Source organism: Phalacrocorax carbo, chromosome 6, assembly GCF_963921805.1.
Source record: "Phalacrocorax carbo chromosome 6, bPhaCar2.1, whole genome shotgun sequence".
Lineage (NCBI taxonomy): Eukaryota > Metazoa > Chordata > Aves > Suliformes > Phalacrocoracidae > Phalacrocorax > Phalacrocorax carbo.
This window is the reverse complement of record NC_087518.1, coordinates 5816942-5830729: the sequence shown is the minus strand read 5'-3', so window position 1 is coordinate 5830729 and position 13788 is coordinate 5816942. Positions and strand designations below refer to the sequence as shown.

The following is a 13788-nucleotide window of genomic DNA, read 5'->3' as shown; positions in this document are numbered from 1 at the left end:
CTTTTTCATGTAGCTAGTCCCTGGTAATACTAGGAATCAAAGGGCATGCAGCACCAGCAATAGGCTATTATAGCCCACACTTTATTACCCATTACTACCGAGGTCATTAGCGGTAAGAGTGATTGTACCGGTCTTAACCTATTGATCATTGTAACTACTATCATTTAATCCCGTGTTGAATGTCTGGAAAGCTGCTAAAGGCACACAAGAGAGAGTGCTTTAGCGATGAGAAATATAGCCAAAGCTTGGAAATTACACTTTGATTCATAAAATCTAGCCAGTGGTTTAAATCAATAGTATTTAAAACAGTCATGTAAGTTCTTAACTACAGCTCTCTAATATTTATGGGTCCCTTTTTGAGTGTATTCAGTCAAAACTAAACTTTATTTTAGATACTGTGCAATATACTTTACATTACATTAGATAAAAAATATTTATTTCTGATATTTTGTCCGATAGTAAATGAAAACTAAACCGAGGGCTATAAATTAATTTTAGATTTCTATCTCTCAGTTGTCAACTTAAATGTGTTGCCAAAAAAAATTACAAACCAACTTTAAAAATGGCTTAACTGTTTAAGTACATGAAAATGAGCGTGTTTTATGAGTTAACAATGAATCACAGAAGGCAGTTTATGAAGAACTAAAATAATTCTGTCTTACTGCCTTCGGGGAGTTGAAGTTCAAATTAAACTACTGGCAGATATATTTAAAGGATACTAAGTTAGCAGGCAGAGCAGAAATCAATCTTTTGTTTTTCAAAGTTGTTTATTTCTATTTTCCACATGAAACACGATTGTTGTTATTGATATGATTAATGAACTACTTTTGGTATTGTTGACTGATAACAATAGGGTGTGGTAGATACCCAGCTGCATGTAAACCTGGCAGCAAAGGTAAAAATACAGCTGCAATTTGGCTTTCGGAGCTGTACTAGTATAGACCTGCTGACATGCTAATACCATCAACGGCAAAAAATGTCTTTAATACTCACAATTGTTTTCAGACACTATTTCTCCCAGGGTTTTGCCTGCTGGTCCTCCGGATCCCCCAAAGCCCTCCTGTCCCCCACAGTCCCCTCCGCTACCCCAGTTTCAGGCTCTGCAAACACACCGTATCTTGGCAAGACCGACCAAGCAAAACTTCCACAAACTTGGGCCAAGTTCACCTTTAACTTCACAACGGAGTTACAGCAGGGATGCATTTGTCACTCCTCCATGCAACCCAGACAAGGGTCACGGGGATGAAAATGATTTAGTCCTATTTAATCATCTCCATTCCCCCATTTTCAGTGATATTAATATAATTAAATACTAGCTAAATAATTTCAAGTAGTTTAATCTTGTATGAAGTGAAAAAAAAAAAAAAAGGAATGCCATTTTCACACAACGTGCCTTCGATGTTGGATACGGTTGTGGTCCTGTTAACTGTTAGCAGGCATGCATGGAAGATGGGGAGGATTTCCTTAATTCATAAAGAATAACTCTGCCAGAAAATCCTGTTCTCCTGCGATGTACGTTCAAACTTGATTTCAGTAAGACCTCATACCAGGCACCTTGGATTTCCAAACAGCAATTCTTTGGTTAAAGATTTTGTGATAAAAGTTAAACGGAGCAAAACATAGCTGAACATAGAAAGAACAAGTAGCTGAGGAACAGATAAAAATACTGGGCTACAAATAAAAATAGATACGGCTAGGCAAAAACCAAACAATTAACTTGAGGTGCCTTATTAGAAAGCTATTCTGTGCCATATATTCGAAATGTAAAAAAATCTCAGCTGAAACAATGCAAAGCAGCTTTGCTCACGCCACAGAAGATAAACCACTGATACACTGGCAAACAGAGACGCACGATGCCACAAGCCAGAGCAGAGCGCAGCAAAATAAGAAGTGCTGAAGGCAGGACCCGCTTCCATTCCGAGACTAAAACATTTCCGACATAATACTTCACCCTCCAAAATAACAACAAAAAAATGCCGCTGTTCAAATTATTCACGCAGAAACTGCAATGCTGTTTCATTATGCAAAATGGAATCTCACTTTTAGACTTAGTTATTTTGCCATAATACAGTGCAACACATTAAGACAGGTAATGTTTATTACATTAATGTAAAATCAGCTAAGTAGTCTGTCATTAGCATAACTGTTCTCTCCGTAACAATACAACTCCCTATTAAAGGAGGGGGGAACCCTGTTTAAAACTAAATTAGCATTTTATTATTATAATTTTGTTTATTATATTTTATCAGGAGGGAAGATCTCCCTCTGACCCACGGAAGGCAGTACGATGGGCTATGCTGACGTTCCCCGGCATGTCAGGATGCCTGCTGTCTTCTGTATTCTCTTCTAGCTGAGGAAAAACGGGAATATTTTCGTATTTGTTTACAGAATGAAACATCTGATCTTATCTACCACTTCTCATGCATACCAGGTTTCTTACTAAGTGCCAGGATAATTGTTTCTGCTATAATAAATACCCATTTCATTTGCATAAAAATATAAAGTTTACATAAATTAAATCCTTTCTACATCTAACATTTGTCAAATAGAGACTAAACCGGAACACACACAACCAAATACTCATTTAATAAGCTGAGTGAGATTTCAACCTTGAGATTATCATAATCATTTTTCACATTTTAAAAGTTATCAGTTTTGTTTCCTGCTCCAGCATGAAAGGAAATGATAACCTGCTGTACGTGGTTCCGAACAGTGGTGATATTTTATAATGATTCAGTTTAAAAAGAAAAAAAAAAAATCTGTATTTTTTTCCACAGTTTAGGAAAGGAAATGTTAGATCAACGTATTCTGCCAAAAAAGCCTCAAATAAAGCAAAAGCAATCCTGCTTAGAAACATCCAAAATACCCCAAAGCCCTTGAAAACCCCTTGAAACCCTCTCTCTCCCAAACACCCTTAATACACTGAGAATGATCATCATGTCAGAGTCCTTACATTTGTGTATTAATTCATTAATACATTAAGGAGAGCTTAATTAAATAATAAAAGACTGTGATTGAACCAGCAACATTTAATATGCCTAGAATTTCATGTGAGCAAAAAGGAAGTGTTAAACAGAGGGACCTTTTTGGTTTGTTTTGGGTTTTTTTTTCCACCCTCCTGTGGCAGATTTTTAAGAACTGCAACTCCCGACAGAGATTTCTAGGGAAGGATGAGCCTTGTCTCCACTCCCTGCGTATTTTCTCCTGCAAGAGTCAAACCCATAGCTGCCTGCTCTTCAAACTTGGGGCGTTTGAGAAGACATATATTGTCCTGGTCAGCTGAAAATATTAGTAAGCTCTTGAAAAATATTCACCTGGTTAAATCATGCTGTTTATTTCCCAAACAACACAGAGCTCTGCTTAAACACTCGCTTAGGCTTTGCCACTCTGGTTGCAACTGTAGCCTTTATAACAGTTGTAAACTTTATTTGCTTAAAATGTGCAGTTTTTCACACCTATGGCAGACACCTACAGCTGAACATCACAGCTAAGCACAACGGTGCAAATTAGATTCTAATGAGAAAACATCAGTTGCTTCTTTGACAATCTTGCCATTCACTGATTTACTTGTAATGAAGACACACTCCAACCAGCAAGCTCACCGTGTTAAAGGTCAAAGCACGTTCAGAAAAATGCCTCACAAAATCAAGGCAAATGGGAAACCTGTAAAGAAACCTTCTCATAAAGTGGCGTGGCAATTAGAGTAATTGTGCAAAAAGCCGTCTTCGGTAAAAAGTAAAAGAAATTAAGCTGCCACTACTGTAACAGGTTAGATGAAAATCAAAATTTAATGTATTCTCCCTTGTGTCATCTTGTTTTGTCAAGACATCAAATAGAATTGGAAAGTACAAAATAACAAGCCCTTGAGAAATCACAGAAGCCGACCTTTTTGATGTTGTTGGTTTACCTTGTTCTCAGTTATTTGAACAATGATGTTTCAGATTTAAGGGCAAGATAAAGCTTAAAAATTAAAACCCGTTGTCAGTTTGGGGAGGAGGGGGTGTTGTCCCTCCCAAATAACAGCATCTTACCTAATCAGTGAAGGCAAATCCGTCCGAAACTAGTGCACAGAACAATTAGCAATTCTGCTTATTTGTTCAATATTCAGTCTGGGTTTTCTAACATTCATTCAACTTCAGCACAAACTACAGATCCTCCTGCTAGCAGAGAAAACTGTGCTGGAAAGGTTAAAAAGGGAAGAAAAAAAAAAGGAAAAAAAAAAAAAGGAAAAAAAAACCGCTGGGGCAGATATATTTGCCGGTGCTGCTTCTCTCCCCAGTCTCTACACAGCCACTTTAGATCCTCAGATGAGTGCATGATGTGGGTTTTTTCCCCCCCTCTCCTTACAACTGGAAAGCAAAGCTGAGCAAGCAAGCACCTTATAAAAAAAAACAAAAAAAGCCAACAAAACAACAACAAAAAAAACCCAAAACACAGTACAGGACATTTTAACTGAACTACAGCAAAGTAGTTTCCAGTAATGCAGTTCTGCTTTCAATAAAACAAACAAACTGCTTAAAACCAGCCAAGCCTTTCACCAAACAATAACAAATTCAGCTTATGGTGTCAGGACTTTCCCACAATCTAGTTTTGCAGGTGTTGATAAAACTACCCCTGCTACCCCTCTTCCCTAGCAAAGAGGGGAGAAAACAACATCAATAAGTTATCTTGCTACCGGGAAACATTTTCATCAAGTAAATCCAAGTGCTGTGTCCTTCCAGCTTAGGTTTGTCTACAGCAGCTCTAAAACAACTAAGAAATACAGAGCAAGAAAACACAAGAGCTTTGCAACTCCTTAAACTTTTGAACACAAAAATCTTTCTCCCCTTACCTTTCCTTCAGCTGCCCAGGGCATGCAATCACAAATACAGAAACCAAAGCATTTTACACTGAAATAGTAATGTGTTCAGCTTCGGTATTTTAAAAACACTGTGATTCTCAAGCAGCATCAGTGCTCGAGAACTGCCAGGTTAAAGAAATCGCTCTGACTGCCCTACATCGCTTCCAGTGCCCCAAAATCCCCTTTAACCTTCCCCACGCAACTGTTGCAAGCCTTTTCTTCCTTGCACACAACTAAAATCAACGCAACTTGCGCAGATGTCAAAGCCCACCGTCCATTAGTGCAATAATCCATCTGTGACCCATTACAACCCAGGGGCGATACATTACCACTCCACAGTGGTGCCTGATAACTATTTATGCCCCAGCATAAATGTCAGTGTGGGGCTACGAGTTACACTTCCAAAATGTGCAGAGGGCTCATCCAGCCATAGAAGAACGTGAGGCACCTACACCTTCCCATGAGCAGCGAGATCCCCAGAAAGCCAGCACTGGGATTTCATTTCTTCCCTGTCAATCCCATTATATCTATGACTTCTCTTTAGTTCAGCAGAGCGACTGGTCAGAGCACGTCTCACAGCTTTTTTTTTTTTTTTAAAGCAAAAATAACACTGCTTAAAAAAGGGAGGGCACAGTGATACAGTAAAGTGTATGTTAAACAAGACCAAATAAAATAAAATAAAAAAAACCCACCCCAACTGTAGCAAACAAAAAAAAAATTTCAAAGCAGCCCTTCCTATCATAAGCTTTCTGATGATTTATGGTTTACCAACTCAGCAAGGTTACGCAACACTGCATGCCTTTAGATGCATTATTTGAGTCAGTTGAGATTTAATTAAGATCACAGCCTCCAAAATCCCTGTCAAATGAAAATTCACAGAAGACAATACACTATATATCCTCATGCAGATAGTCTCCATTCCATGCTCTGGAATAACATAAGTTAATCCTCGTTTCTATGGTGGCAGACAAAAGTTCACTAATTTTGTTTTCTTTTGACACTTGTGTTGTTTTCTGTTTTATGTCATGAGAACATTCCCTTTTGAGAAGGGGAGGGGAGCTGATATAGGGGGAGAGGAGGGAGAGCAATATGTCTGAATATGGCAGCAGATGTATTTTGACATTCTCACAGCTCTGCTGTGATGTCATCAAGTTTTCATATCATTAACCCCTGCCAGTAAGAGCATCATTTCATGACATCTGCCCATTGGGAAGAGGAGGAAGGAGTCAGGGACAAAACATGAAAAGTGCCTCAAATCTTGCCCTCGCACTAAAACCAACATCAAACAAATTCCAATTAAGGCTACAAAACGGCACTCACACCTTCCGTGTCTGCGACCGGCTTTTCCCAATTCGTTATCCGCCCCAGCCGGCTCCTCACCTCGGAGGTGCCCTCAAACCACCCGCCACGCGCGCCCAGCTCCTGGCTAACGCCTTCTCCTCCCGACGGTCCTGGTGCAGGGGAACCCCTTCGCTCTGGAGTCCAGTTCCTCTACAAGCTAAACATGAGCACGTTAAATAAAACGATACTTCTCATGGGGAAATTGCTAGAACTTTACCTCGTTCCAGTGTACTTCTGTTTGCATTATCTTGATATCTGCTTGCTTATCTCATGGTTTAGAAATGACAGGTGCTAGCGGTCTTTTGTTTGACAGGCCACTACACAAATAACTGTCTTGCCTGAAAGGGCTAATGCACTACTAATGAACAATAAATCAACTTTGATTATGAAGTGTCAGACCAATCAGTTTGCAGTTCAGCTGTATCACCGTCTAGGCCAAGGCAGCTACTCTGTTTAGGCAGGACTTGGGTTTCATCTCGGCAGCCTTATCAATGAAATTTTTTGGGAGTAGTCACAGGAGATCACTGAAAGCCCTCTGACAGCACATTTTCCGCTGGCTGTGAGGAGAGTGCCTGCTTTTAAAGACTTCCAAGGCTGCTACTGCAATAAATACACAATCAACAAAAGCCATTTCTTGACCAGACGGAAGCGCACTCTAATGACATATTCACATATAAACACGTATTTTAGCCACGACTTTTAGAAGAGCTAGAAGCAAACAGAATTGCCTTTTGACGTGATGTAAAGATGGGTGAGATGCCCAAAAGCTTTGCAGAGTAAATGTACTTATGAGGGGCCCGATCCGGCAAACACTAATTCAGCAGGCAGAGAGCTTACTGCTTTGGGGGGGGGGGGGGGGGGAGAGTCCTGTTACAGCTATGGCACATGCAGAAGTCACTCCAGGATTGGGCCCAGGAGCATCAGGCATGAAAATTAGCTCCCACCCGACGGAAAAGACTTTAGCGTTTCAGTTTATTTACCAAAAGGTAAACCAGCCTGCGTAAGTTACTTTTTATTAGAAATAAACTTTAGCGACTTATTGTAGTTAGCAATTCCAGCGCTCGTTGCTAGAATAAATCCAACCATTTCGTTTTCATAAACAGATCTTAGTCACCCCGAATGATTCACATTTCCTGCCACCAAACTTGTTTTTATTTAAAAATATAAAATGGTAGCGCTTCGAACGGCAGCACGGCACCGAGGCGGCCGCGTCGGGCTATCGAGTGGCTCTTCCCCACCCGCGGCACTAGGACAAGGTGAAACCCTCGGTGTTTCGCCAGGGAAGCTGGCTCGGAAGGAGTTAATTCCAGAGAGGAAGAGTGGATGTGCACTTTGCTCTAAACTTACCACCCACTTCCTAAGGGTTCCCTCCTCCCCGCCACCACCGCCACCCTCGAAAAACCACCCCATTCGCCCCAAAACGCCGGGCTGACACTGAACTCGCCTGCCTGCAGATCCCGTTACGTTGATTTCGCTGGGGTTCGTAACACTTCACGTCAAAACCCAGGCTCGCTCACTGAATTCCCGCCCTCCCCCCCCCCCCACCCCGACTGGCGAGTGCACCCGGCAACCCCGGCCCCTGACAGTTAACCCTGACAGAGCGCCTCACCCGGCGCCGGGCTCCCCCGCCCGCCCCGCTCTGCCCCGGCACGAACTCCCCGGGAGCACCCCAACTGTCAGAACAAAAGGCAGGCGAGGCACAAAAAAAACCCAAACAAACCCCAAATATAACCACTTTTTAAGACCTTCGGCGAGTTGCGAGGCGCGCGCGCTGTCCCTCCCTCCCCTCACACGCGGCCGCCGTGGAGGAGAAGGCGGCACCGGCCAGCAAAGTCGGAGCCCGGCACCGGGAGCCGGCGGAGGCACCGGCCGCCTCCTCCGGGCTCTTTCCGCCACTTTGGGAGCGGGGCCGCCCCCTCCCCCTCCCCGTCCCCCGGCACCCACCTGGGCGGCGGCGGCGGGCGGCGGGCGGCGGGCCGGGCCATGGAGCGGGGCTGGCGGAGCGGCGCGGAGCGGTGCGGAGGCTCCGCGGGTGCGGGCGGAGTGGCGGGGCGCCTCGGGCTCCCGGGCTGCCGCGCCGCGCCGCCACCCCGCGCGGCCCCGCCCTGCGCCGCCGCGCACACCCCGCCCCGGAACGGGGCGCCCCGCCGGCCCTCCTCCTCCTCCTCCTCCTCCTCCTCCTCCTCCTCCCCCCTCTCCTCCTCCTCCTCCTCCTCGCTGCCCTCTGACCCGCCGGCCCCGCGCCGGACCACAGCCCGGCCCCGCAACAACCCGCCGATAAACTGTTTAACAAGCCGCCCCCCCAGCCCCCGAAATAAATCTATTTTGCGGGGAGTGGGTGCCGCGGGGTGGGGGGGAGCGTCAGCGAGCACAAAGCCCCTCAGCCCCTCCGGCGCGATGCGGTGGAAGCCCCACGCAGCGCTGGAGGAGAACCTCTCCCCCTTCCACAGCAACTTTCTCTTCTCCCGCGCAAAGTGGCTTTTGCTGTCGCCTTTCCCGACAGCCCTCCCCCCCGCCAGAGCTCAGGATTTTCATATCAGAAAACAACAATAAAAAAAAAAACCAAACCCAAACCCAACCACAAAAAGCCTCTGCCAGGAGTTTGCACCAAAGCAGAGCCCCGCGCCCGGCCTGTGACGGGGAGCATCCTTCCCCGTGTCCCCCCGCACGGCCGAGGGGGACCGGGGCGGTTGCCCAAACCCAGCCCGCACCCGCACCTCACCACCGCTACCTGTTTTTAAGACGGGCCGAGCCCTCGAGTTTAGTGGAAGTGAAACGTCGCGTTTGGGTCTGCGGCACCTCTGTAACAGCAGGGTTAGCGGTTTCACGTCACTCCGAACGAGCTTCCTCCAACTCTCACGCGGGTGAGCTCAAAGAAACACTTTTTGTGGCCCCCCTCAGACTCCAACACACAAACACGATGCACGGTCTCTAACCCAGGGACGGCCACCGTCCCGCCAACCTGCCCTCCCTTGCCCAAAAAGCTACTGTCCACTTCATCTCGGGCAGTAATATTTGGGAAAATCTCTCCCGCTATTGCAGTTTTATTTTTCCCACATAGTTTCTGCAGACAAAATTGATGCAGATAGTTGCTTCACGTGCAAGTAACCGGAAAGACAGAAGCCGCCCTGACACCGTTCCCAGGCAGAACGGTACTTTATTTGCAGGAGTCGAGGGCTGTTAGACAATAGCCCCATTAGTTATGCTGCTAAAGAACCTCACAAGAAGCAAAGACAAAGGACCCAATTTACTGACAACTTGTGATCTGATGTTAAATGGGATGTGATAGGGATTGCTTTCCACCCTAAAGTGTTTTCGTGTCAGATAACAAATTTATTAATGGGATTTTTTTCAGGTCACAAAAATGTGACCCCACCCTCTTATGAATATTTAATAAGGGACTAAGGGCATCTTTTGCAAGACCCTAAATCTGCCAGAAACAGCCTACATGAATCAGAAAGCGCCTGCCTCTTAAAGGGGCACACATGCACCGTGCAGGTCAGCTCATAAAGGGCATGGGAACAGCCGGTATTTAGGAGTATTACATGTATGCAAAGTCAAGCAAATAAATACGCACACACTCCAACACACTGGACGCTCAGCAGTAATATAAACCCGTAATGCATGCGATGAGCTAGTAATAATTATCGCCTGCGCTTAGGAGAATCCTTCCTGTCCTGGACTTCAAAGTAACCTCGAGGAACTTGCATTGCTTTGGGGAGTATCTTACAGAATACACAGACTTAAACTTTTCAACAGTTCCTCTTGCGGACCACCTCCTCCTCCCCGCCGCATTTGCCAAGAGCATCACTGCGGCAGCATCCCCGGCTGCACTCATGGCGAAGCAGCACCGGTAGGAAACAGCTCTGTGCATTTAACACACCCTTACTAACTTTGCAGCTGAAACACGGAGGGGGCTGCGTGCTCGGGCAGGTTCTGCAGACCAGCCATAGGATGCTCCACAGGCCCCAGACTGGAAATCTTCTGGTCTCTCTGGTCTTCCTCAGCACAAGCTTCTCACACACACACGACCCTCAACCCTATTAACTCACATCTTCCATTCCCCTTTTCCAATACGGCCAGATCCAGGTACACGCAGCTCAGCGGAAGACCAGTGTGCTCCTTCTGCCCCGGTCGCTGACCGACCACACGCCTTCCGAACAAGCTCTGACTTACTCCATTTAAAAAAAAAAAAGGGGACTCTATGAAGCCTACCGCTTTGCTCAAGGCATTTCTCTCCAAGTACAAGGCTGTGAGCTACACGCGGAGCAAACGCATAGCGCCGGCTCTGGCACTGACAATTCTCCCCAGCCTTGGGCAAGTCACCTAGACATTTTGGGTTTTTGTTTTGTTTTTCTTTTTTTAATAAAATATCTATCCCACTGAGGACGCCTCTCTATCCAAGAGCTCAGTTTGCAAAATTTCTGGCCTGGCCCTGGAGTTGCCTGCATGCCCAGCACCTCAAAGGCAGTCCAACAGCCTCAACATCTCTGTCTCCTCACCTGCAAAATGGGGATAATACTACCCATTTCGGGATCTTCTGTAGACCAATATTTGCAAAACACTTTGAAAATGAAAGGTGCTGTCTAAGCACTGAGCATTGGCCGCAGAACCTGCAAGCCATATTTTTAAAGCATTTTATACCCTTTCATATAAAAGCTTCATACCTGCAAGCTCAGCCAACATCTGCTGTGGGCTAAAAACTTCAGTCTATTCCCTTAGTAAGGGGGATGGTAGCACTTGTTAAGAAAGGTCACCATGAAATATAATGCATTTCTAAGCCAGCAAAATATTTTAAAAGACCAAGAAGAACCAGAACCATAAACTCCCACTTTAATTCCAGTCAATTACAGAGAGTCATCACAGAGACAGACAGGGATGTTCAAAACAGAGCACATGAAGTAACAAATTAAAAAATAACTGTGAAAGCGTGGCAGACTAGGTGGCTATTTGGCACCGCGTGCTCACGAGATCCGATTCATATTCAGTGGTGGTATCAACCCCTAGGTGCAAAAAAATAACTACTGGAGTATAGCATGGGTACTAGGCTCTAAGGTCCAAGTCAGAAGAACAGATTATGAATTACGACGAAGAGAGTGGAATAAATGGTTGTTTATGCCATTATTTTACATGTCCACTTCGCTCCCAGACTTCTGCAGGTACCCATCCATGCAGGAGCCATGGGCTTGCCTATGGAAAGCCCCAGCTGCCTGTGGGGCACGGGAGAAAGAAAGAAAAGACGAGACGTCCACACAGTGCAACTTCCTCTAATCAGAGTTAACCTGCCCCAAATTAGGAAATTTTAAGCCTAGTCCCAATACAAGGCCATTTCTACCCAAAACAGCAACTCAACTGTTCTTGTCCTCGAGATGTTCCCCTGGGCAGGCAGGGCCGAAGAGGTCCCGCCTTGCTCTCTGGCAGCAGCTGGTGGGCCAAAGCCCGCACCCCCCTCCCCGAGCACCGATGTGGGGGTAGCTCAGGAGAACTGCGGCGCCGGGGCCGCTGCGGCACGGAGGAGCCCGCCCGCCCGCCGGAGCCAACGCCAAGCGTGGCAGAGGCGAGAGCCCAATCACGCCGCTCGGCACACGGGCTAGAGCCACCACAAGCAAGCTGCTGTTTGCAGCTCTGAGGGAAAAAGCTGTCTCGGATACCGTTCCCACCCCTGGATCCCCAGGCCCATTTTTGTAGGGTTAAATCACATTTTCCTGTTTTGAGAATGCTTCATTTTCCCTTGTTGCTGTTTGAAAGACCTACGAAAACAAATGGGGAAAACAACTGACTAAACAGGAAACAGTGAAACTTATTACCCACAAAGTGCTGAGAAAGAGGACAAAGTAAACAAAATAAATTTTTTTGGCCATTTTTAATAATCTCAGCTAATGCCCTCACACGGTGAAATATCTTCAGGCAGAAAAGTGATTTTTAGGCTGATGGTGTTTCTAGCAAAACAGAACAGCAAAGCAATTAACATTTCAGTAACGCTTGTGTCCCTCTTCCTCTTCTTTTTTTTTTTTGATGTGAAACTGTCATTTTCCTTATTGCCCCTGCAAATTCTGCACGAAGAAGGCTCTTTAAATCCCCTCAGCATTGTACAATGGTTTAAATTTCACTTCATGGCATGCTTTAAATTACCATTCACATCTTCATTTAATGCATCATTTTATAATGCCAGTGTTACTAGTTAATTTATATATACACAGCAGGATGTGTCAACATTCAGGTGAGTTATGAATATGATTGTGCAGGAGTTATGGAAGACATTTCAGCAAAATTATGGTTCCCTCTAAACATAAAAATATTAATAATGAATCAAACATCACAGGTAAACAACAAATTTTATATAATTGCAACCCACCGTGCTTCCAGATAAATAAATAAATAAAAATGGCAACATTTTTGCTCTGCATTCGATTGATCTTAATAAATTGCCATCTCCTTTCCTAATAAACTGTAATCTCTTGTTTCCGCCACAAAGTAAAATTTATTAGCACACTCTTCTACCAGCAGGTCTGCATCACTCACAGCACAGTGTGCAAATTGTTCCAAGTATGCCTGGGCATTATTCATAAATTATTTTTCTGCCCCAAAGTACACAATATATTGAAAGGTAATCACCACTAACTGTTCTCGGTTACTTTCCCTAATTATGCAAGATAGCGTTGATGTCACGTACAGTAGAGGAAATGCTGCGGTTTCCATTAAAACTCCGTTTTTGGTTTTGTTTTTTTTTTTGCCATGGGTTGAAACACGGTGTTCACACAGAGAAAAACCTTCTTAGGACAGGAAAGACTGGAGGCGGTATCTGGTAGGAGATGGCAACACGTCCACTTGAAAAGAACAACCTCTGTCCACCAAAGTAACCTACTGGGCATGACAACAGCGATGGCTCCGAGAGGAAAAGTAGGTGTTTTGTCATGATGTTAAAGTTGCCATGGTAAGAAAAAAAAACCCCAGCAATGAAACATAAACAAAACTAACGTCAATCAAACGCATTTTTGCCTGCTAAGGATTAACCAGCGAGGTCCTGGCCACCCCGGACCCATCACCTCCCGCTCGCTGCCTCTGTGCAGGCCGGCGGGCGCTGCCGGCTGGGGCAGCCCCGGCGCCCCCGGCTTCATGTTTTGAGGTGCATCACCCCGGCCTGGGGCTGGTGCAGGTACAGCTGGTGTGAAATACAGCGTTAGATGCACTGCCCTCTCCTGGTAATCTGCTTCTATCGTCAGGAGGCCGAGGGCTTCGCCTTGTCTGACAACCACCGCGAAGAATCCCCTTCCAAAAAGCCATGCCTACTTCCACAACAACTTATACACACACCACCCTGTCTACACACACACATCGCCACAGTTTTAAATTAAGATAAATCAGGTTAAATATGGGCCCTTTTATGGAGAAACACCTATCAGTCCATTACACAGCTTACTCGCACGCAGCCCAGGAGTGCCAAACCATATATTCTGGTTCACCTGCGAGAATAACCTGTATCTCCGCTGGGCATCTCGCCCTTTTTTACTCACTCTGTTGGGAACGCGTGTCGGCATATTTTCAATAAAACACCTTCTTAGCAGTAATGGGCCACTGTTCTCATTTCAATGGTCCCCAAGGTTTCA

The 13788-nt window shown here is 45.3% G+C and overlaps 1 protein-coding gene across 13 annotated transcripts in view; it reads right to left on the bottom strand.

Annotated features, from left to right (window-relative positions):
- FOXP1 (forkhead box P1) overlaps window positions 1–13788 on the bottom strand; it is a 391149-nt gene that overhangs the window by 79474 nt on the left and 297887 nt on the right. The window contains exon 1 of one of the 13 annotated variants that reach the window (XM_064453477.1): window positions 8126–8283. The exons of the other annotated variants lie outside the window; for them this stretch is intronic. The gene's annotated coding sequence lies outside the window, so the exon portion shown is untranslated. Of the gene's footprint in view, window positions 1–8125; window positions 8284–13788 lie in introns of those variants that run through there. 13 annotated transcript variants of the gene reach the window in all.